Source organism: Dermacentor variabilis, chromosome 7 (genome assembly GCF_050947875.1).
Source record: "Dermacentor variabilis isolate Ectoservices chromosome 7, ASM5094787v1, whole genome shotgun sequence".
In the NCBI taxonomy this organism is placed as follows: Eukaryota; Metazoa; Arthropoda; class Arachnida; order Ixodida; family Ixodidae; genus Dermacentor; species Dermacentor variabilis.
In genome coordinates, this window is record NC_134574.1 from 176,834,399 (window position 1) to 176,846,412 (window position 12,014).

Below are 12,014 nucleotides of genomic sequence, written 5' to 3' on the forward strand. Positions count from 1 at the left end.
TCATACAGCCTGTGGCTGCAGTTGGAGATACGCCAATTAATTTCTTGATAATGATAATGAGGGTGAGCTTACACATGCATGGCCCAGACCAATGATAGCCTGATATCATTGGTCTGGGCCATGCATGTGTAAGCTCACCCTCATTATCATTATCAAGAAATGAATTGGCGTATCTCCAACTGCAGCCACAGGCTGTATGAATGTGTTGCCACTTGGTTGCTATCGGTTTTCTTGCTTGGTTTTCTTTGTTGATCTCACATGGTTTGCGAATGTATAAGTAGTCTTGTGTCACGAAATAAACCTCAGTTGGAAGTTAGCGCTCACCCTGTTTTCCGCTCCCTTTGATTACCCCTACCTCTTTCCTTTTTTGCTCGTCCTGAGCTGTGCTAATAGCCTTAAACAGTTATGACATACCAACTCGCCCAAACTGCCACGCTTTTGACTCTTTAATGGCGGGTCAGAAGAGCGTGCAGCTTATGCACTTCGTCTTTCATGGCACCGACCTTTGCGTGCGCCATTCTGCGGTGCGGGAGCCCCACATCTTTGTGTCAATTGCCCCCATACGAAAAGTGACCGTCTTGGTCGCATCACAAAGTTCTTTCAGCGACATAAGAAATGGAGCTCCTCAGGTGGATCTCGGGGTTCACATACGCGCATAGTATGGTTTCATGCGCGCTACATGAACAACTTCAGCGCGAGAATGACGACGGAGCGAACCAGGGTCAGAACTGCAGGGGACGACTTCGTAGGTCACGTCACTGAGGCGGCGTGTAACCTTGTAGGGACCAAAATACCGGCGGATCAACTTTTTCGAGAGTCCACAGCGACGGATGAGCGTCCAGACCCACACGCAGGTGCCGGTATTGTAATGGACGTCGCGTCGACCCTGGTTGTACCAAAGGGTGTCAGTATGCTGTTGGCTCCAGGTATGACGCCTGTGTAAAGCATATATATCTAATCAACATGTGATTATATGCTGGGTGCCTGGACATAGGGGCATCGAGGGTAACATTCTAGCGGACCAGATGGCCACATCAATTTCATTGCGTGCAGTTAATCCTACTGCTTCGGTCCCTGTCACAGACCTGAAGCCTTTCTTAAGAAGGAAACTGCGAAACTACTGGCAACGCCTGTGGGACCTGGAAACAAATAATAAGCTGCACGTAATAAAGCCACAATTAGGTTTCTGGCCTCCTGTAACAAAATCACGCTGGACAGATGTCCTATTCTGTTATCTAAGAATAGGACACACATTTGGCACACATTACTTTTTACTCACTGGAAACGAGCCTCCAACCTGTGGTAGATGCAGGGAGAGGCTGACCGTCCTCCACGTCCTCCTGGAGTGTCAGAAAGCCGAATCAGGCAGAAAGAAACATTTTCCGTTAGCGTACCGGCAGCACATTCCCCTTCATCCTGTAATGTTGCTCGGCCCTGAACCGCCCTGAACACTAACACAGTCCTAGACTTCCTGAAAAATGTCGTGTTACATGTAATTAGCCCCATACATTCGTAACGTCTCCTCTCTTCAGAGGATGCCGCTGTGATAGCTGTTTCGTATAGCACATGCCTCTCGGCCCTTGCGTTTCAAGGGCTCTGGCGAGGCAGTAGTGCTCTTAGACAATTTTAGCATCTCGCATATTTTATATAATGCACCATTCTTTCTTAATGCATTTGAGTGATCATAGTACACGTCATTAATCATTGGCATAATTTTATTACGTGTACTTTTTATGCAATTTACACCAACACTTTTAGGCCCCTTTACAGCCACGTCACATTAAATTCACAGAGCCCATCAGACCACGACATATTCATTACCACTAGCATGGCGCTCTTTGGCCATACCTGGCCCTTGCGCCATTAAACCTTGAACATCATCATCATCATCACGATGCCAAGTAAGCTGGTGTGCCTCTTTGGCTCTTTGTACAAACTCTTCCGCGTGTTCGCTGGTCGGGCTATTATCAGCCAAAGGTAGCATGGCGTCAAGTGTTGACGTGACGTGGCGCCCGTATACAAGTTCGAACGGCGTAAACTGTGTGGTCTCCTGTACAGCAGTGTTATACGCGAAAGTCGCATAGGGTAAAATCTCGTCCCACGTCTTGTGCTCTACGTTGACATACATGGAGAGCATATCAGCCAGCGTTATGTTCAGACGTTCCGTTAATCCATTGGTTTGAGGGGGATACGCTGTGCTCTTGCGGTGAGAGCTATGCGTCAGCTGGAGAACGTCCTGCATAAGTTCCGCTGTAAATGCTGTACCATGGTCGGTGATGACAACAGACGGTGCACCACGTCATAGGACGATGTGGCGTACAAAGAACTTGGCCACTTCATATGAGTTTGCTTGAGGGATAGCTTCGGTTTCGGCTTACCGGGTTAAGTAGTCGGTAGCGATGACTATCCATCTGTTGCGCGAAGAGGCCAGTGGGAACGGCCCAAGTAAATCCATTCCTATTTGCTGGAACGGTGCTTGAGGAGGGTCTACAGGATGGGGAAATCCAGCCTGTTTGACTGGTGGTTTCTTGCGGCGCTGACAGTCGCGGCAGGTCTTCACGTACCGTTGTACAGAAGAATAAAGCCGGGGCCAGTAATACTTCTGTCGTATCCTTGCTAATGTCTTATGTTGAATTCCAATGGCGGAGTCGGAGCAGCCGACGGACTCCGCGAGCGAGCACTCGACTCTGGCGTAGAGGAACGCCTCCAAATCCGCGAGTGGAACACAACCTGCGCCACTGGAGCAAGGTGGAAGCGGAACTTCTATCGCCGAGTTACCCAGGATACCTTGCGTGTTGTCATTTCCTTCCGCTGTTTGCTCCCAGCACCGCCGCACCGGTCACTTGTATCTTCAGCGCCGTTCACCTGATGTTTTTTTAAAAGTGCGGAATGGATATCTCGCCAAGCGTGCAGCTGCTTTTGCTTTCTTGCGAGTCGTGACCGGTGGCGCCTCCCAGCAGACAAACGTGGTAAAGGAAATGCGTCACTCAGAGTTCCGGTCCACTCCGCCGATTTTGGCGGAGCATCTTTTTCTGCTCCACGGAGTGACTTCCGCTCTGAATCCACTCTGACTCTCTCATTGGAACACCTTACTCCCGCCCTCACTCTGTCATTGGAACAAGCTTGCTCCGAAATGAGCAGAAAAACTTGCTCCGACTCCGCCATTGGAATTCAACATTAGTGAATCCCAGGTGTCCCGCGCATGGCTCATCATGGCAGGCTTGCAAAATGTCTTGGCGCAGCGCTGATGGCACGACAAGGAGGTACGTATTGGGACCGCTTCTGCAGTTTTTCCTGTAAAGGACATTGTTGTGCAAGTAGTATGATGATAAGCCGCGCACGAGCGAGCGGGGTAAAACACCTTCAACTCCTTGAAAGTGCTCGATCAGCGGCAGCAGCTCAGGGTCAGCGCGCTGGTGCTCAGCCATCTTTATGGCGTCGATAACGCCGACAAATGGCAAGTCATGGTCAGGGTCTGATGATGTCATAGGGAGTGGTGCACGTGACAATATTGTAGGCGACTGTACATTTTCTGCGCACCTAAGCATGCATATGCTTGTGAGTGCACTGGCAGCCTAACATTCAAGCGTACCTTTCAAACAAAAGCAGTAAACAACCTAACAGAGCACTGAAGTAGAACAATATGACAAGGTGTACTTCTTAATGAAATAATAGTAAGTTTGCAAACCTTTTCATGATACAAAGAAAAAAGTTTCTACATCAGTGTGATGCACCATGTTTTAAGCGATCACTCAACCTGTTTATAACTGTTCATATCTATGAGCTCTGTGATAGAATTGGCATAGTATATCTGGGATAGTACAGGTAAATCTCAATATAACAAACTTCAATATTATTACAATATCATCGAGAGATGCTCAAGGGACGAGCCGCTGCGAGAACGACAACGAAGTGGGTCTGTGCCCTTGGCGTGGCGTGGCGGTCTGGCTCCAGTGTAAATAGCCTGTATATAGCCTCTTTCATCTGTGTCTTTCCACACGTAACATTCTGGTGGAGGTGCGGGGTACTGCAGAAGCCGGCCGCCTAACACGTAACAATATGATGAAATTCTCAGTGTTATGATTTAGAGACCAGAAGTTTAGGCACTAAAGAATGCGGTTTTAGGAATCTCTAACTGGCTATAAAGCTGTCATACTGTCGTTTAGGCACATATAGGCTCAATTAGTAAGAACTTCCACTGTGAATTTGAGGATCTGAGTGTTACGCTAAAGCTACAGCAAGAATGAAGTGCGTTTGTCCTGCTATCGGAGTCAGAAGGCTGGCGTGTCCCATCACCGTGCCGATTGCTACGCCAATAAAAAGTGTGCGGTCACTCATAGGACGGTGGTGACATGCAACGGCGATGAGGACAAAATCTGGTGACGTGACCACGAATACCGCATTGGAAGCAGATGGGTCGCTCACGGGATGCACCGAAATTGTCAGTTGCAGGATAACTGGCATGGCTGTCCCACTCTTGAGAAACTGCAGGTGGTCTGGGTGAGTAACCGTCGTGAAACTGATAACTGGGATGTGCGTTCATAGTAGGGTTTGGCGCTCTTGAATGAGGAGCAAAGTTGTAGGCATCTACGTAGGCGGCGGTGATGGACATCTCACCGAAGTCGCAGTGAGAAAAGGGCTCTTGAACCTGCGGAGTCCAGAGGGAAGCCGCCTCATGTCGGTCAAGCTCTTCGCGCACAACTTGCTGAATAACTGACGTAAGATCGGATAGAGCTGGCACAACGTCAACACTGGCAACGTTAGTTACATTGGCCAGGCGGCCGAACTTTGGTGTGATACACCGAGCTTTCAAGTCTTCAAATGTGCGGCAGTGCTGAATGACGTCACTTACGGAATTCAGACTGTCTTTTCCGATGAGGAACTGGTACACGTCCATGGCGATCCCTTTTAAAAAATGACTGTCTTTTCCGATGAGGAACTGGTACATGTCCTCGGCGATCCCTTTTAAAAGATGACCAATTTTGTCCTTTTCTGTCATCTCAGGATCCAAGGCCTTGTACAACTTCAGTGCTTCCTCGATGTACGTCGTGCAGGTTTTGCCAGAAACTTGGGCTCACTGCATTAGGGTTTGCTCTGCATGCTTCTTTTTAGCTGCAGGATCTCCAAAGCACTTCCTGATTTCGTCTACGAACTTTTCCCACATCGTCATGCTTTCTTTGTGGTTTCAAGCCACACAGATGCGGTTCCCTTCAGGAAGAAGGCAACGTTGTTAAGCTGGGCGGTGGCATTCCAGCCATTGAACCGACTTGCACGTTAGTAAAAGCTGCGCCATCCGTCCACATTGTCCCCAGCTTTTCTGGCAAAGGTTCGTGGTTCGATGTAAGGCTGCCATGGATAACTGGAAGAAAGTGGCGGGTTGTTGCCGTCGGAAGCCATCTCTGGTGGCAGACTGGCAATTCGGCGACTTCGGTGAAGCTCCACGGATTGCGCTTCTGCGGGCGGTTTATCATTGTTTTTCGGGGGCGCCATTGTTTTACCCCGCACCTCCACCAAGACTGTTGCGATGGGGTGCATTTATTCAACCCTTTGAGGGTCGATTCTTTTTCGCCATATGCGAACGCCCAGGGTCGATTTTTTTTTTTATTGCAGATTCCAGTTCTTCTTAGGGACTGATTTCGAAAAAAATTTACCATAATTTTTCTAGGGTGACCGTAAAGTAAGAAAAAATATTTTGCATTGGTATATATGTATTCTTCATTCATGAATAACAACAATAAAAAGGAAATAAACTTAATAAGTATTAAAAATTTGATGCATTGCTATACACATAGTTCAAGGCTTTGAAAATGCGCACACGAGAATATTCCGCAAGACTCAACTGTTCCTGCTCTTACACTAATATGTACATCCATAGTGTAATCAAAATGCGTAGTTGTGCGCACTCAAGAAAACTGTGTGGTTGTGTGCCTGTCAAAAAAGCAAAACGTGGGACAAACTTCCGCTAATCTTCATCTTATTGCCAACCAGAGGCAATTAGTTTTCACTGGAATAAAACAAAAAAATAAAGCAACGGATATGCATGCACGGCGGCATCCTTCCTATGTGCACCTCTGTGAGCACTAAACGAGCGAGAAACAAGCGGTTGCCTTTTGAGCAATTAATAACGAGATGGCCATCAGTTTTGCAAGTGCAAGAAGCTGAAACTGCCCACGGAACAAAACCCCAAACCGCCGCCCACCTGCGCGTGCGGCAATGCGCGCGCGGTAGTATATAGATGCACGTGAGCAAACTGGCTCTAAAACAAACCATGCAACGAAAACCAAGAGAGGGAGGCACGCGAAAAAAATTATCTGTATTCTCACATAGTGGCAGCACATGACAGCACATGACAGAAAAGAAAAAGCTAGGAAATCGGCGCACTTTTTACACGTACTGTGCATATGGCGCCATAAATATACGGCATCGACCATTTTTGGACTTGTTCGCGGTGCCGTATATTTATGTCATTGACCCTGAAAGGGTTAAAAATGAATTGAGGAAAAGGGGCTGCGCCTACACCGAGCCGCTGCAATGACAAACGCACTTCGTTCTCCTCCTACTTCATTCTTGCTGTAGCTTTAGTGTAACACTTTAGCGTAATCAAATTTAATGTCTGCACATTTGCTTATCAAGCAGTTAAAGACCATAACCTTCTCAAATCTGTTCTTATCCGACACCTTACTGACTCAAATATTACACACTTTTCCTCCAATAACAATTTTATACTCCCTAAGGCACGAACTAAGTATGGTTCATAAAGAGTAGCATTTGTTTTAATCAAACTTTGGAATTCATTGCCTTTTATAATTAAATGTGCCTTTTCTATATTGTGATTCAAACAACAGCTTCGCAATTTCATGTTTAACCTATAGCTCCATTTATTGAATACGTCTTTTAAAACACAACTTCAACTCTGTTGTTTTTAATACTGTTTGCTTCGTTTCTTACTTCAGCTTAAGCCTTATCCCTATCGTTTTATATTTTCCATTGTATTATTCTTTTGCCTCATTATGTATTTGCATTTGTGTATTTTTATAATTCACTGCTTTTTTGATGTCAAGTAGTATTAGTGTTTTTTTTTAATTTATAAAAGGTCCCCTACAGTGGTTTACACTATGGGACTTTTTTCTGTACTAAATATCAATATTTTTGTATCTGCACTATGTATTCAATAAACTTCAAACTTCAAACTGATTTCTCAAGGAACAGAGCCCACTAAACCCTCGTTTTATGAAATTCATTTTATTTTCTCGATAAATCGGAATGAGGCAAGTTGTGTAGGTTATAAGATTTTTCTGAACGTTAGTGTCCCTAGACACCACCAATAAATTGTGAAAGCGTGGACAAACAAGTGCGACCTCAAGATTTTTCAGGTTTCATGTTGCAACTTTTATCATGGAGTACATGTGCATATACAAAAAAACAACACTCAACATCCACTGAAGTTAACGGCACATATTTGTACATCAGTGTTTGATGATCCAGTGCCCTGTTTAAGTGCAGAATGTTTGCCAGTCCAGAATTTTTGACTGTTCAGTACCATAAACCCTGTATTTTAATGTGCTAGCATTCTTAGGGCACTTTAGGCACTTCCTGAGTGCTTTCTCTCTCTGTTTGTGTGTAACCATTTTCGCGCCTACCTGGGTCACTGGGTAGTCCATGGTAGAATAGGTAGCTCATAGGTTAGCTGTGCTGAGGTAGCAGGGTTCGAAAGCAACCATAGGGCCAACTTGAGTCATTGAATATGAGGTGATGTGTACATATGTTCCGCTCTTCAGCAAACCTCTTTCACGCAGACATGTGTCACTGTAAACGCGGGACTGGGTAGTTGCACTGCTGTTTGGAAAATCTCTTTGACGCCTACTTGGAGTACTGGGTATGTACCACTTGGTCTGCGCTGGTCTCCAATGAAGCTTTGATGCCAGCTTGGGACACTGTGTATATGTGTGCCAGTAGGTGTATGCCACTCGTCAATGAAAGTCTTTGAGACTAACTTGGGTAATAGGTATGTGCCACTGGCAGTGGCGTAGCCAGAAATTTCGTTCGGGGGGGGGGGCTCACGTTGGAACTTGGCCTCCTCACAGAATTTGTCGAGGGATCAAATACATGAATAATAACTGCATTGCAATTGCCAAAGATGCTACAAAGAAATTCTTGAATGCTACGCACTGTCAAGACATCTTTTAAGAGATTTAATACATACAAGCATTTGTCTCGCAAACCAGATTTATTTCAAGGGAATTTTCCACGTCTCAATTATTTCTCTCGTCGTATTCGAGTGCTCATTGCCGTGTTATAGTTTGTTAACGAAGCTTCCCCTCAAGTCTAAATATTGTAAGGCAGTTTGTCGTGTGCGTATCATGGCCACGCATGCTTATATCGCCTTTCCGTTTCTCTACCACGGTTGCGCCTTAAAACCACGGCGCTGCAAGTTTGCTTTCTTTTCCTTCCCTCTTCTCCGCCCTTAAACTGGCTCTCTTAACTACTACACGCAGAGGCAAGAAACAATGCGCGCTTTAGATACTATAGATGAGATGAATATTTACAATTATTATTAGGGTTATAATTATATTCAAGTGCTGATTGCCGTGTTATAGTTTGTTAACGAAACTACCCCTCAATTCTAAATACCTTAAGGCAGTTTGTCGTGTGCGTATCATGGCCACGCATGCTTTTATCGCCTTTCCGTTTCTCTACCACGGTTGTGCTTTAAAACCACGGCGCTGCAAGTTTGCTTTCCTTTCCTTCCCTCTTCTCCGCCCTTAAACTGACTCTCTTAACTACTACACGCAGAGACAAAGAAACAGCACGCGCATGCGATCGCATAGATGAGATGAATACATATATATAGAAAAGCATCAGTCATAGCTCTCGAAGTATAATATAATATAATATAGAATAGCTCTCGAAGATAGCTATTCCGGCGGCTAGCTTCCCACGCTATGCGTGCCGTCCTCGCACCTGTTAAAACTTTTCCTAGACGCTAGAACTATACCATTCCTACGCAACCTTGAGCGATCGGAAAGCGCGTTTTCCACGCCTGGCCGGCGGAGAGGGGGGGCTTCGTTCCGGCCGCGAAGCTCTCCACATCCGTAAGGAGCCTGGCGGTGGTCTCATGCGGACGATGCCCTCTCGGTGAGCGCATATTTCCCGCCTCATCTTTTAAGAGATTCAATACATACAAGCATTTGTCTCGCAAACCAGATTTATTTCAAGGGAATTTTCCACGTCTCAATTATTTCTCTCGTCGTATTCGAGTGCTCATTGCCGTGTTATAGTTTGTTAACGAAGCTTCCCCTCAAGTCTAAATATTGTAAGGCAGTTTGTCGTGTGCGTATCATGGCCACGCATGCTTATATCGCCTTTCCGTTTCTCTACCACGGTTGCGCCTTAAAACCACGGCGCTGCAAGTTTGCTTTCTTTTCCTTCCCTCTTCTCCGCCCTTAAACTGGCTCTCTTAACTACTACACGCAGAGGCAAGAAACAACGCGCGCTTTAGATACTATAGATGAGATGAATATTTACAATTATTATTAGGGTTATAATTATATTCAAGTGCTGATTGCCGTGTTATAGTTTGTTAACGAAACTACCCCTCAATTCTAAATACCTTAAGGCAGTTTGTCGTGTGCGTATCATGGCCACGCATGCTTATATCGCCTTTCCGTTTCTCTACCACGGTTGCGCTTTAAAACCACGGCGCTGCAAGTTTGCTTTCCTTTCCTTCCCTCTTCTCCGCCCTTAAACTGACTCTCTTAACTACTACACGCAGAGACAAAGAAACAGCACGCGCATGCGATCGCATAGATGAGATGAATACATATATATAGAAAAGCATCAGTCATAGCTCTCGAAGTATAATATAATATAATATAGAATAGCTCTCGAAGATAGCTATTCCGGCGGCTAGCTTCCCACGCTATGCGTGCCGTCCTCGCACCTGTTAAAACTTTTCCTAGACGCTAGAACTATACCATTCCTACGCAACCTTGAGCGATCGGAAAGCACGTTTTCCACGCCTGGCCGGCGGAGAGGGGGGGCTTCGTTCCGGCCGCGAAGCTCTCCACATCCCCGTAAGGAGCCTGGCGGTGGTCTCGTGCGGACGATGCCCTCTCGGTGAGCGCATATTTCCCCCCTCATCTTTTAAGAGGTTCAATACATACAAGCATTTGTCTCGCAAACCAGATTTATTTCAAGGGAATTTTCCACGTCTCAATTATTTCTCTCGTCGTATTCGAGTGCTCATTGCCGTGTTATAGTTTGTTAACGAAGCTTCCCCTCAAGTCTAAATATTGTAAGGCAGTTTGTCGTGTGCGTATCATGGCCACGCATGCTTATATCGCCTTTCCGTTTCTCTACCACGGTTGCGCCTTAAAACCACGGCGCTGCAAGTTTGCTTTCTTTTCCTTCCCTCTTCTCCGCCCTTAAACTGGCTCTCTTAACTACTACACGCAGAGGCAAGAAACAACGCGCGCTTTAGATACTATAGATGAGATGAATATTTACAATTATTATTAGGGTTATAATTATATTCAAGTGCTGATTGCCGTGTTATAGTTTGTTAACGAAACTACCCCTCAATTCTAAATACCTTAAGGCAGTTTGTCGTGTGCGTATCATGGCCACGCATGCTTATATCGCCTTTCCGTTTCTCTACCACGGTTGCGCTTTAAAACCACGGCGCTGCAAGTTTGCTTTCCTTTCCTTCCCTCTTCTCCGCCCTTAAACTGACTCTCTTAACTACTACACGCAGAGACAAAGAAACAGCACGCGCATGCGATCGCATAGATGAGATGAATACATATATATAGAAAAGCATCAGTCATAGCTCTCGAAGTATAATATAATATAATATAGAATAGCTCTCGAAGATAGCTATTCCGGCGGCTAGCTTCCCACGCTATGCGTGCCGTCCTCGCACCTGTTAAAACTTTTCCTAGACGCTAGAACTATACCATTCCTACGCAACCTTGAGCGATCGGAAAGCGCGTTTTCCACGCCTGGCCGGCGGAGAGGGGGGGCTTCGTTCCGGCCGCGAAGCTCTCCACATCCCCGTAAGGAGCCTGGCGGTGGTCTCGTGCGGACGATGCCCTCTCGGTGAGCGCATATTTCCCCCCTCATCTTTTAAGAGATTCAATACATACAAGCATTTGTCTCGCAAACCAGATTTATTTCAAGGGAATTTTCCACGTCTCAATTATTTCTCTCGTCGTATTCGAGTGCTCATTGCCGTGTTATAGTTTGCTAACGAAGCTTCCCCTCAAGTCTAAATATTGTAAGGCAGTTTGTCGTGTGCGTATCATGGCCACGCATGCTTATATCGCCTTTCCGTTTCTCTACCACGGTTGCGCCTTAAAACCACGGCGCTGCAAGTTTGCTTTCTTTTCCTTCCCTCTTCTCCGCCCTTAAACTGGCTCTCTTAACTACTACACGCAGAGGCAAGAAACAACGCGCGCTTTAGATACTATAGATGAGATGAATATTTACAATTATTATTAGGGTTATAATTATATTCAAGTGCTGATTGCCGTGTTATAGTTTGTTAACGAAACTACCCCTCAATTCTAAATACCTTAAGGCAGTTTTCCTAGTCTCTAAAGCCGCTCGAGTTCACGCTGCTCCTCTGGCGGCCATTTTTCCAAGAAATTATGCCTTCCAACCACTCAGAATCAGCAAAAATCGACTGTCGCGGACAACACCAGCCCCTTTCCACATAAGTAATGAGGCTCGGAGCAGGAGCTATAGCGCTTGAAAGTAACCGCTGGCTTGACGAACCAACCGACTGAGCTACCTTTCCGGGCAACATTGAAGGATCACGAGTTCAAATCACATGTTATGTTCCTTTTTCTTTTTTTTAAGGTATTTTCCTTCCTTTTATCACAGTACGGAAACCCTCCTAAAAAAAAAAAAAATTCTATATCCTCAATTATGTGTGGCCACACATGTGCAGGTCATAAATACCAGGTTCTCTAGCCGAGTGCCATCCATGCGGTATAACCGAGCTCAGATTGGTC

General features: G+C 45.8%; 1 protein-coding gene across 3 annotated transcripts in view; it reads left to right on the top strand.

Moving 5' to 3' along the window:
- The window catches only part of LOC142588535 (uncharacterized), a 198,515-nt gene that overhangs the window by 44,729 nt on the left and 141,772 nt on the right, over positions 1 to 12,014 (top strand). The window lies entirely within an intron of this gene.